The sequence below is a fragment of the Ptiloglossa arizonensis genome, chromosome 8, assembly GCF_051014685.1.
Source record: "Ptiloglossa arizonensis isolate GNS036 chromosome 8, iyPtiAriz1_principal, whole genome shotgun sequence".
NCBI lineage: Eukaryota > Metazoa > Arthropoda > Insecta > Hymenoptera > Colletidae > Ptiloglossa > Ptiloglossa arizonensis.
The window spans coordinates 17,645,513-17,659,095 of NC_135055.1; the positions used below are offsets into that span (position 1 = coordinate 17,645,513).

At 43.1% G+C, this 13,583-nt stretch overlaps 1 protein-coding gene across 4 annotated transcripts in view; it reads right to left on the reverse strand.

The window, feature by feature from the left end:
• LOC143149884 (glutamate receptor ionotropic, kainate 2) overlaps positions 1 to 4,929 on the reverse strand; it is a 247,214-nt gene extending 242,285 nt beyond the window's left edge. For all 4 annotated transcript variants that reach the window (XM_076317675.1, XM_076317674.1, XM_076317673.1 and 1 more), the window contains exon 1: positions 4,769 to 4,929. The gene's annotated coding sequence lies outside the window, so the exon portion shown is untranslated. The remainder of the gene's footprint in view (positions 1 to 4,768) is intronic.
• Positions 4,930 to 13,583: the final 8,654 nt, after the last annotated feature.

Genomic DNA, 13,583 nt, shown 5'->3' on the forward strand with positions numbered 1-13,583 from the left:
CGGTAATCACTCAGGAGGGCCCTTCGTCTACCTGGTTCGGTGGAACTAAGTTTCCATGGACTTACTTGTAATCGACGGATTCGTTGAACGATTAATGGCGAGGGAAATTAAGATAGAGGGTGCAAATACCGATACTGCGGGTGAAACTGCTCCGAAGGACACTTTTCTTTTCGTAATAGCGTTATACTGGCTAAAATTAAAACCCAAATATCGCTATTTCTGTTGTACTAGTCTAAATGTAGAAGCTCGTGAGCAAACCTCTTCGTAGCTGCATTAGAATGCAATTATTTGTGGCGAAATAGGTCGATAGGTACAATTGGAAAGGAATAGTATTCGCTGAATCTAGGGGTTACAATTGAAACCTGAACCCTCTTGGATACCACCTAAAACTCTACAGGTCCAAATGTTCAAGTATCTCCCGACCGGATGAAACTAATCTACATTACGTTCTTCTTTCCGTAATCCCATTACACTCGTGACACAAGATCTTTACTGCATCTACTTTAAGAGTCTACAGGTCCAAAGGTTCGAGCATCTACTGACCAGATGGAACCAATCTACGTTACATTCTTTCTTCCGAAAGTCCATTACACTCGCGACAAAGCGCAAGACATGGCCCCAAGATACAAATGTTCAAGTGTATCTTGATCGGGTGGAAGTAATCTACATTAAGGACAAGAAACAATGCTCACTGCTCCCAAGGATTGAACTCGTCACCCGAAACCTCTTGCAATCATCCACCGGAGTCTATAGGTCCAAATGTTAACATCTGACCAGGTGACACCAATGTACACTGCATTTTCTCTCTGCAATCCCATTATACTTGCTACACAATGCAAGACATAATCTTCACTGCATTTACCCCCAGTGTCTACCGTTCCAAATGTTCAGGTATCTCCTATTTTTATTATATTCTCTTTGCACTCCTATTACATTCATAACAAAGCTAATGTTGTTTAAGGACAAGAAATACTACCCACTCCAAGTATTGAACTACTTGCACCTCTCACAACCATCAACCAGAGTCTTCATCTTCGAATGTTATTGTCTGACCAGGTGATAACAATCTACACTACATTCTTCCCTCTGCAATTCCATTATACTCGCTACAAAACACGAGATACAATCTTCACTGCATTTACCCCCAGAATCTACCGATCGAAATGTTCAGGAACCACCTGACCTATTTGTATTACATTCTCTTTGCACTCCTATTACACTCGTGTCAAAACTAATGTTGTTTAAGGACAAGAAATACTGACCACTGCAAGTATTGAACTGCTCTCACCTCTCACAACCATCAACCAGAGTCTTCATCTTCCAATGTTATTGTCTGACCAGGTGACACCAATCTACACAACATTTTCTCTCTGCAATCCCATTACAGTTGCTACAAAACGCGAGACACAATCTTCACTGCATTTACCCCCAGAGTCTACCGGGCCAACTGTTCGGGCGACTTCTAATCACACGAAACGCCACCCACGAAGGGAGGAAGTGTCGTGACCTGTCAAACAAGGGCTCCGGCGAGGGAAATTTTCGTTGCATACGTTTGAGAACTAGTCGTTGTAATTGCGAGTAAAAGCTGAGCGACGCGGAGGAGCAACGGAAACGTTTCGGAGCGACAACGAAGTTGGGAACGTTGGGTCGGGTGTCGTTATCGTTGCATAGTAATCGTCGTTATTCTTCGGTGCGCCTCGTCCCCAGGCGAAACCCAGTTCGCTTGCGTGGAAGCCCGAGAAATCGTCAACGAGCTTGCTCGCGGAGCGGGTCGGCCGCGTTTAGAACTCGTACGTCCCACATCGCGTGGATGGAACGCGTTCCTGATAGAAATCGAAACATCGGGCCGGAATGGAATCCTCCGGTTGCGGTTCCGCGTGCTGGTTTGCGGCGTACGAAAAGACCACGGAGCAATATTCGATCGAATCGATTGACAACACTCGCTCGGCTCCAATATTAAGCGTGATTCCCACCAATGCTCGAGGAACGATTCGGAGAAATGTTAACCATTACGTGGATAATTGGTACCCGGGTACGCTTGCTTTTTTACGCAGAGGATTGAAATCAAAACGAGATTTTCTTTGCGGGGAACTTTCGATCTTTGAAAGGTCAGAGGTAATCGTTTGTGAGGATTGGTCGAGAAATTTTGCGAAACATTTGCAATCTCACCTATTCTCGAGATTCACGAGGGTATATTCGTCTTGTTTGCATGGTCGTTAGAATCGACTCGGTGGTGATCGCAGAGAGAATAGTTATCGGATCATTCAAGTGTCCCGAAGAGGAAAAGAATCTTCGTGTAAGTGTTGATGTCGATTAAAACGGTGAATTGTCTATCGAAGAATGAAGGAAGGAGGTCTTCATCCGCAAGAGTTCGTCTAGAGATTTTCTAGAAGAATTTAACCGTGATCTCGATGAAGATCTTCGTCATTTATCGCTGAACGTTTCTCGAAATAAGCGGAGATGCTGATGATTACAGTGGAGAGGGTAGTGGTTAACCTCTTTTTTCAAGCATCCAATATATCACACGTTGGCCATCGAGTGTGAATCTTTCGTCTGTAACCTCATTCGTCAGAGATCACGAACTGTAGAAGTATCTAGTCTCTAGTATCTACCTCTACCACGGGGTGTTTTATTCGTAGTGACTGGTACACTCGTCATTTTCGAATCATCGAGAACAGGTATGGAAAACCTTTGATTCCAGTCCCCTACAGTTGCAAGGATGATTTACTCTTGGGTCATTTTTGCTGCTGGAGTTCAATGCAGTGTGTACCGTTCATGAATACCGAGACTTCAATGCCTATAAACGCATTGACCGAACTATAATGACGCAGACCTCTATCCATCATCACCATAGAGGTTCGACTCGGAATAATTACTCCTCGCGTCATCTTCGAATCATAGACTCCAGTGTCCAATCGATACAACGATGTTTCCAAGAACGACTTGGTTTATTTTTGCTGTTGAAGTTTAACAGATAGAATCTAAGTTCCACGTCACAGTACTCAGTGGTACCGGAGACTTCGCTAACCCCATCGATTCGAAGATCACGAACTACAGTACCATGGATCTCTGGTGTCCATAACCACCGAGAAGTTTTTACTCGGAGTAAGATCTCTCGTCAAAACCTAGACTCCAATCTCCAGCAGTTTCCAGGATGTGTTTACTCCAAGGGTCACTTTTACTACCAGAGTTAAACAAACTGTTCCATCGAAGAAATGACCCAACGTCGGACGTTAACCAGAAGGGGTCTTTGTCTGGAATTTAAGGAACGTTACATTGGTACAGCTCAGCCGAGTTCTGGCGAGGATCGAGCTTAATTCGACAGCTCGACGGGAGCCAGGTCGCGTTTCTTCCGGATTGTTTCGAAACTGAATTCTAGCTCGTACGATACGCTCGGAAATTGCGCGATTTGTAACAAAGTTTCGGGAGATTTACAGCGTTAAATGGGGGGCAAGCTGGATCAAGGCAAGTGTAACCGTGGTTCGATTAAATTAAACGAAAGTCGATCGTGTCGAGGTGGACGAGTAATTGTGCCTTTCGAGCGTGCTATTGATACCAGATCGCGCCAGGAGCAATTTAATCTTCTACGCAAAACCTAGCCTGGCTCACGGACGGAATCGGAACGCGGCTGGTGAATTAATCGCTGCACGGTGCAAATGCACGAACAACCGTGAAAATCGTAAATTGTAATCGCGAAACGGATGCCAACCGAACGCCAGCGATGTGCGGTGATCGTTGAAGTGTTCAATGCGGTATAACCAACGCTGACGTGTCTCTAACGAACCATTCCGCTTAAAAGTACCGAGCCAGGGAATTTGCATCCGAACTTTGGCTCTCTGTTTTAAAAGTGAATCTTTAGAATCCAAAAAAAAAATGCAACGAAATGCATTCGCGAGATTTCACGAATCGATACTGATTCGTATCGATTCGTACTGTCTAAGAAACGAGCTAACCTAAAATTTCCTCGATATAGCAGAAAGGTTAATTTGCACCATTTGAAATAAGACATGGTGACATTGCAGTAAGAATTTAGAAAAATCTATTCCATATAATAGAATAGAGCTGAAAAGATGTACCAAGTGTACTTGAACTTACACGTGTAGTACCAAGTCCAAATGTGTTCCTTCCAGAGGTCAATTTTTCAATCTGGTACAGTACATCGTGTCACGATGACACTTTCGGTACAGGACACCGTGCTATCGTTGATTACTCGTTCGCGGTTAGACCGAACTGCACGGAAAAATTCACCCGGTATCTTCGCAAGCGTACCAACAAACGAGAAAACTTTCGATTCGATACGTCGCGTATTTTCCCCCGCGAAAAATTCCAAATGTTGTCCATTTTTCGGGACATCGACCACCGAGATCGAGATTACCGAAAGTATTCACCAGTTTGATGAAACCTCGCGCGGTATGGAAACAAAGCGGTGTGGAGAGTGGATGAAAGAGAGGGAGACGGATGCCAGAGTGCGGTTCAATGACCATTAATCGTCAGCCGATTGGAAACGGGGTTCACGCGTATCTCGGTGTTTCAGGCTGCGCCGCACGCAGACCGCGAGCAACGCTAATACCCGGAATCGTCGCGTCAGTATCTATCGACGACCGCAATTGATGCACACCTCGTTAGCAATGGATCACCGTTGGACACCTGGGATCATCGACGAGCGTGAAAGAACATTATCGGGACGGCCAGTCTAACCGTTCACGGAACCACGAGCAAGTCTCCCACGGAACTATCCTCTACGAGCCTTCTAACTCTATCTACTCACACTTCTCTCTATCCCAGGTAGCCAGGATCGAACATTCGGCCGCGATGACAGCACCAATTCGGAGACGGAGAGTCGATTCGATGTCCCTCTCACCGGAACCACCCTCGTGGGAACACACACTACCGTTTCATTCGATCCCTCTCGCGAGACTTGTCCTACGAAGCATGTTTCTTCACCGGGAGGCTTCGAATCCTCATCGATGAACCTCGTTCCAGGTGGATCTAGTCCCCCACCACCTGGGGACCCGGATCGATCGCGAAGATCCCGTGGATCACACCCTGACGATTCTCTTCCCTGAATATCAAAGATACCAGCAGCGGGTAGCACCCATGGATTGTGGCACCCAGTTGATCCCTCCAAACGGACCGGTACCAAGACCCTTATCCTCCTCGGTTACGATCACCGTGAATATGCATCCCTATAACCGTAACATCGCATTACTTCAGTGTCCAAGTCCTCGTCAACCCGAACATACGGGTAGACACTAGACCGAAGACTCGTCCACGCGATCACCGAACTTTCGTTAAGGTTCCGGGATAGTGTACCGGCACTCACTGGAGGGAACACGACAACCTCAACCCTCCACGTGGAGTCACTATTCAGAGTGCCGTTCGACCAGGTGAATCCTCGTCGATTGTTCGCACTTACGAGGCTCGAACTACACTCGTGCTTCACTCTCCAGCTACGTTTCCCAAAATAGTCACAGATACTGTTCCTGCGACATTCCCCGTTCACGTCCAGGTTACTACCATCCCTTCTTCCATGCACACTCCCGGATCACCCCAGCGAGAGGATTCCAGCTTCCAAATAAATAATAACGTTTCAGAGATATCTTGGGACCTCACACTCGGTTAATCCTTCCGGTGAAGCACTCTTGGTTGCCACCGGATGACAGACTCGCGTCCCCTTCGTTCCCTAATCATCCCCTGGATCGTCTGGTCCTCGAGGGTTGACGGACACGCGACGAAGAACACCTTCCCGTTTTTCGTACGCGCGGTCCGACGATCGCGAAAGACGCGCGGGCACTGGCTGCGCCAGGACGATCTACCACCCCCGGACGAGTGCGCGAACCGGTACTGGGGGGGTTGGAAGTGGTGGCGGATGGCTTTCGAGGGGTGGCCGCGCAAGAAAGAGAGACAACGGGGAGGCCATGCGACGTGGTGGGGGTAGAAGCGAGACGAAACCGCGCACGCAACGCGCGGAATCTCCGGACCGCGTCTCCCTTTTTGGGGGAAGACAACCACCCCTCCCCCACCGCCACCAACCCCCCTCACGCCCCAATGATCAGACTCGGCCCGTTATCTGGGTTACTGGACCCCCTGCCGACCCTGACCACGCTCGCGGATCAAACCTGTCGCGGTTCAGCGTTGTTTGACGGCGCAGGTTCGAGCCCGCTCGACACCGAGATTAGCGTCACGAATTCGCGTACGCGTTCGGAATCACCGCGAACCCCACGCACCGGGAAATCATCGAAACGACGACGATCATTGATCCACCGTTTCATACAGGGAAGAAATTTGGTCGTTGGTTTAGGAGTGTTTGTTCCGTCGCTTCGATGTGTCTCGTAAGTTTGAAAGTATGGATAGATAATGGGTACGGCGGTGGAGAGGAATTTTTATTGTTACGTTCCAGCGAGTAGATTAATTTGATCGTTTGGATACTTTTCTCGATTTTTGTAGTATATATTTGGGCTGTTGACAGTGAACAGTTAAATAGAAGGAAGAATATGAAATATCAGAAAAAGGGTACGAGAAAAATATCTACAGATACATGAGAAATTATTCTGGTTTTAAAAGAGGTTCGTGAAATAGTTATTTGAGTAAGAGGAGAAATCACTCTGTGTGTGAACGACAGAAATTGTTTTTCTAACGAAAATATTTTCTCAATTGTACATTTGCTGATAATTTTTTGCTCGGGGATGTTCTTTTATTCGGAATGTTCCTTTGGCTTCATTTCTTTGGGGTTTACGTCGATGATGAATGGAATATACAGATTGGTATTAAACAGAGGATAAACTGATGTTCAGTTTCACGTTTAGGAAATGTACCGGATGGTACGAAAGCGCCAGGAATTTGTTATCAAGTAGTCCGTATCAGGTACAAGGTACAGATCAGATATCAGGTGTTAGGTGTCATGTTTCAGGGATCGGATATGTAGTATGAAGTATTAGGTGTCAGGCGTCAAACATCCGGTATTAGACGTTATTTATAAGGTGTCAGGTTTCCCGTATCTGATACGAGGTATGAGGAATTAGGTGTCAGGTGTTGAGTATCAGGAACAGACGATATCTAACAGCTGTCGGATGTCGGGTATTATGTATGTGCTACCAGGTATTTATTGTTTCGTATCGAGCTGGAAATGCGAGGCGACCGATTCGCAAAGAATTGCAAAATAAGAACACGGTATGGTAATTCCCGCATTCGAGTAACAAATCGAGATCGTTGTTTCGCTCGAAAGCGGGGTAGTTAACAATTTTGATCTCGAGCCGAGACGAATGGTGTCATTCTTATCCGCGAATAGTGAGAACGATTCAAAATTGTACAAAATTATTAGTCGATAACGGGCAAGTATTGTACATGTATACGGGGTGTTTTGCGAAAAAGTAACGGGGCTAAATCGTCGAAATTATTCGACAAAAAAAGAAGTATTACCAAATACTTCGAAATGCCAAAAATAAGTATAAGAGAAATATCTAGAGTAATAAAAGAAATTATTCTAGTTTAAAAATTCACGCTCTATGATTCACCTTATAGTAGTGATCATAAAAATTGCACCGTCAACTATCAGTTATTTTTCTTTAATTCTCGCATAAACAACAACCACCTATATTATCAAAAATTATAAGTTTCATTAAAATTGAAAAAAATTCAACTAATCACAGTATTTACACAAATTTCTTCCACTAAAATAGACAAATTTTGCAAAAAATCGTGCTAAATAATTTTTCCATTTAGAATCAAATAATTCTAACGAATGAATGTTTTTTCCACATTACACAGTATTTCCTCGTACATTTCAACAACGAAGCACGACGAAACGTCTCGCGATAATTCCAGATCGAGCAGATGTTACGGAAACAACAGAGTGAAATATAAAACGTTTGCAACGCACAGCGCGTAAGAATTGATCAACAATCCCTGGTAGACGTAAACATGTTTACCATGAACGGCTTCCAAGGGAGATACAGAGTATATAAAGGACCAGAACCCACGTTACGGATCATTGTTAGTCCGGTCAACGTACCGAGCGCAGCGAGACGTTGATCTACCTCGATATTAAGTTTCTTCGCTTCTCGAAGAATACTTTTTCGCGTTTGTCCACCGAACAGAGTTTATCTAACGCAACCGCGATGTAGAGAATTACATCTGCGCACGAGCGAACGTTCTCCGTACGCGTTATTCTTTCTCGGTTGTTAATCGGTCTACTTTTCGCGTTGGGAAAATCTGAACGAGTCCAAGTGCGCCGTGGGAGCAGGATTTCTTTGGTTTCGAAACGGTTTCAAGGACAGTGAGCAAGAACGAGAACAGAAGTGTGCAGTCCGCGTGTAAGAAAAGGGGGTCTTTTAACGTTCGAAAGGCATTCAATAAGGTCTTGCATTCAAAGCACGTTAGACATCTTATTGAGCCGACGAAGTCGCGTTTCATCCGGATTACTCGGCTTACTCGACCATGTCGTGACTCCGCTTCCGAATGAAAGTCGCGCTAGTAAAAACGGGATTTACTCTCTCCCTACTCGAGCATCCTTTATTTCGATGTAGTCGGCCATAATCGAAGGTAGTCCCGTGCTGCGGTACTCTCGAGACGAGAAGTGGGTTTCTTACGTGCTGAAATTAAAAGGAAGTTTCCCTCGATTTATCGCGGTGCTTCGTACGAGCTAGTTCAATTTTTAAATGTTAAACCCTTTCGAACGAATTATCGCGTTGCGTAGTTCTGTATGTTATAAGCTTTGGTTAATCTGCGGTTCGAGTAGGAAATATTTCGAACGCGTTCGAACGCGCTACACGAGATTATAAATTTGTTATTTGGGTAACGGTAAATTGGGCGCTGAATTTCACAAATTCTCGGCAATGCTCAATTGGACATAGGGAATCAATGGTGCAAAATTAATAGATTCTAGATGCGAACGTTAATGTTATTTCCATTGTAGATGTACTCTTTTTTATTCCAGAGGAGTACACTGTACTCTTCGATAAACTTGACCAATATTTTTGCAGAAATTTCTTCTAAGAATTATTTATATTGTAGATATAGTTTTTTTTATCCAAGAGGACTATATTCCCTTCTCAGAGAATTTCGTTGATGAGCATTTTAGATAAAAGTTAATATTTCTAATGTATAATCTGATCGAAACGAAATAGTTCTCTATTGATGAAACCTATATTTTTGAATTCAAGATCATCTTGAGGTCATTTCGAGATCACAAGTGCGACGTATCGTTAACGTGTAATACAGTAGGTCCTTGAATTCCTTTTAACATCATCAACGACTCTACAAAATCAAAAACATACCTTGACTTTTCACTAAAAGGAAACAAACGATTGGAAACTTTCAACATCCACTAACATCATCCAGAAACATTCCAATAGATTAAAATATCCAAGCAATACTTCTCCAACTTCAAGAATACACCCCCGCTACATACACACATAACACAAACTTAAAAAGATCTCAAAATGACAAATTTTAGCACACACGAAACATTCGACCGTGTTTCGATCCTTCCATCGCGCAACATTCCACATTTTGAATCTCCCAATTGTGAATAAAGACCGGGTGGCATTTTCAATACCGAGACTCTCGACAATTATTCGTTCGTACTCGAAAACTATGCGAGCGTCGAAAACATATATATTTTTCTTCTTTTTTTAATTATCTCGTTCCCGGGAACTAGTTTTTTCTCTTTTTTTTTTCGAGAATCGTGCATTGTACTCGGAGAAGGTGCAGGCACCGCATTCAATTTTGCAGTCCAAGAAACGACTGGAATTAATGAAAGAGCGACGAATAATACGGGGACGGCGGAGTTCGATCGCAGCCGAGCCATGAAGCCAGGCAAAAGAGACGAGTAGGGCGTCCAGCCAGCAGAGCAAGAAAACGAGCGGGTGTGGAACAAGGACAGAGGGAAACGGGATAAGGGCGAGTGAAAGAGAGACGGAACGCGTGCAAGTCGTCGCCTCCTTCCGACACCCCCTGGAGAACCGAAGATACCATACAGAGAGCCAAAGTCGCTTTATCTGGGTTAGTGGACGTCGACCCTGACCACTTCCTACGCAAAGAGGATTGAAATAAACTCGCATTTATCAAGCGTTTCGTCGTTACATAACCGGGGGTGCGTCACCATGGAAATCCAACGGGAGATTCGCACAGTGTCTCGGCTGCGTCATTTTTTAACCCCTTCGCTCGTGACGTACCAATTTGGTTAACGTTCGTATACATATCTTTCGAAAACTCGAGTCAAGGAAGAAGAAAAGGGGTTTTCCTACACTCGGTGAGGTATTTTCCAGAGGACGAATAGATTGCTGAGTAAGTTTGACTGTCGATGAAAAATTGAGGTATCAGGTTCGTTCATTTTTTTTAAAGATGATATTAGTTTCTTAATGATCATTTGCGAAGTTTTATGTAGGTCTGTCGAGTTATTTGTATAGTTACAGTTGTACGAAGTTGAAGTGTTGTATTTTTTTTACAGTTTTTTTAGTTATTGAGCAACCTGGTATATTGCACAATATTTTTATCGTGAAAAATATTTATGGTAAAATTTAAATAATTGCGAAGAGAGACTCTCGTGAAGTAGGAATTTCCTTTCTAATGTTTCTTTTTGAAGATTCTTCGAGATCGTGATACTTTTTCCCAGGAATATTATTTTCTGTTTAAAAATTCGGCACACTGTACACGTCGATCGAACGTTGTTTATCTCCCCGCGAGAATCGGAACGAAGTTTCTACGATCGAATCCACCGGATCGAAATTCCCTCGAAATTCGATGTTTCGCGATCGAGATCCAGCGCAGCGATGTTGCATCGATGGACGCGCGATTCCTCGAGTATCGGCGCGAGATTCTTCACCGCGAAGCGTAAATGTAGCGCGTTGTGTAAAATGAAATTGTTCGTTCTCGTTTTTCGTCGCGACGGAACGAGATGTTTTCTCTTCCCGAGAACCTTTATTTTCGATCAAAAAGGCAATTTATATCGTAGAAAAATAAGAAACCGTTATTTCAACGCGACTTGTCTTTCCACAACGACTCGATTATTCACCGTGTTGAATTCAGTTTCTTACATTTAACGCGTGGCCATCGACAAGATCATCGAAATATTGGAAAAAATACTTTGCAACAATTGAGCGTGACCACGTAAGAGGAACGAAACTTTGAAGTTCGACGAAACGGTTAACCGAGTGTCGACTATGATTCGGGTCGGTTCGGACCCGGTTTCCTGCTCCCTACGGTTGGAAACTTTCAACTTCGGTAGGAAATTTCCCTCGAAAAAAAAGAAAAAAAAAAGAAAAGAAAAAAGAAAAAAAAACAGAGAAACCCGGTACTGAATCCACCGTGGACCGAGAGTTAACTTTTTATTCGGAAGCACTCCTCGGAGGATTCTCCGACGGGCTTTTGCGCGCGATCGAGCAACGTGAATGGCGGCCGGTATTAATTAAATTGAGCATGGCTCCTTTTCTCCGAGCACTCCCGGTGAAAACAAGATGGAAATTGTACTCGAATTGAAGAGGGTTCCATCGCTGGAGCTGTTGGAACGCTCCCGCTTCCTACGGCTAGTTTGTCGATTCTAGTACGCCTTACAGCCATTCAACCTCTTCGGGGGTTGCTTTTCTTTATAACTGTGAAATCCTTTTGTGAAACTGTTCCTTTGGCGACTCTGGAATTCTTCACTCGACGGCAGATTATAATATTACCGATTCTCTTCCGCATCCAGGGAGGGTGGATTGAGCTACTCCGGGGATGAAAGGGGTTGTTAACCCCCTGGGACGGGAGAAGAACGACCGAGATAATTCTCGAATTATTTTCACGGGGGTATGTTTTGGTTGAGAATTCCCCTTATTGTGATACGAAAATATTTCTTCCAACGATCGTTCAAAATAAGGAAAAATGTCTCTATTTTCCATTACAGTTACGTTATTATAACAGGAGAATATTTCTTGCAACGATCGTTTAAAATAAGAAAAAGTGTCCCTACTCTCCATTACAGTAACGTTATTATAATAGAAAATATTTCTTGCAACAATCGTTTAAAATAAGAAAAGAATGTCCCTACTCTTCATTACAATAACGTTATTATAACAGGAGAATATTTCTTGCAACGATCGTTTAAAATAAGAAAAAATATCCCTACTTTTCAATACAGTTATTATAATAGGAGAATATTTCTTGCAACGATAGTTTAAAATAAGAAAAGAATGTCCCTACTCTCCATTACAATAACGTTATTATAATAGAAAATATTTCTTGCAACGATCGTTTAAAATAAGAAAAGAATGTCCCTACTCTTCATTACAATAACGTTATTATAATAGAAAATATTTCTTGAAACGATCGTTTAAAATAAAAAAAAATGTCCCTACTCTTCATTACAGTAACGTTATTATAATAGAAAATATTTCTTGAAACAATCGTTTAAAATAAGAAAAAAATGTCCCTACTTTTCAATACAGTTATTATAATAGAAAATATTTCTTGCAACGATCGTTTAAAATACGAATAAAGTCTCAACCCTTCATTACAGTTACCTTATTATACACCCATTGTATAAAATATTATAACCATTTGAAAAGGAAACGAAAAATGTTTTAACCCTTCCGATCCAGAAATTTGTTCATTGGGGACATAAAAATATTCTCCGCCTTCCTCGAGTGAATTAAATTGTACAACTAGAATGTATACGCAAATTTTAATAATTACAACGGTATCCATTGACAGTGACACAATTAAATATAAATTTGAACGCAAGTTTCGCGATACGAAGATTATTATAAAAGCTACCAACCTCAACTTCCATCTCGTGCACCGTTGTGTTCCGTTAGTGCCAAACTATTTCTAATGTTTTTCGCCAGATGTCACCAATCGTCGCGAACAACGCTGGAACGGAGACCAATCGAAGGTACGTAACGTTTATCATTCAAGAAAAACTAATTATTTTACGTCACACACGAAAACCAAACGGTATAAAATACAAACTAAACACCAAATAATAGAAAGTACCACATCAGAGAGTAAAAAACAAACAGTAAGAAACACAACACACAACAACGTCTACAATTTTTATCAATTACATTGGTTCACGTGCAGTTTTTCGTACACTCTGGTACATATTTCTACCATTACTAAAAAATCACTCCATTCGTTCCATCCGTTTAGAATATTTCACAGATCAAAGACTGTTGCACGGAACGAACCGAACGCAAATCTCTCTGGATGCGTTTGTCACGGTGACAAATAATTCACCAGTGCTGAGCTGTTAAAACACTCCACTCGTCAGGATGATCCCCCCGATACGACTTTGTCGCACAATTTTTCCACCTGTTCATGATTCTTCCTCCTCGTTTTTCTTTCCCCTTTTCACCCCCCACATCGCCCGAGGTCTTTGTTCGGCTTTAAACCTGTTCCGGTTCTATTTCGCGAATTTCTGATTCGCCGACAGGTTGCAAAATGATGGTTCTACCGTTCGAAAGTTATACGGAGAACGACAGAGACAAATCTTTCGCGGCGCATTTGTCACCGTAGCTGGGAATTCGTGGCGCTGGGAAGAAACAAGGATCAACGATCCGGTGTCCTCGGACGGAAGGCGGACTGTTGTTTTCCAGCGGTCTCCAATC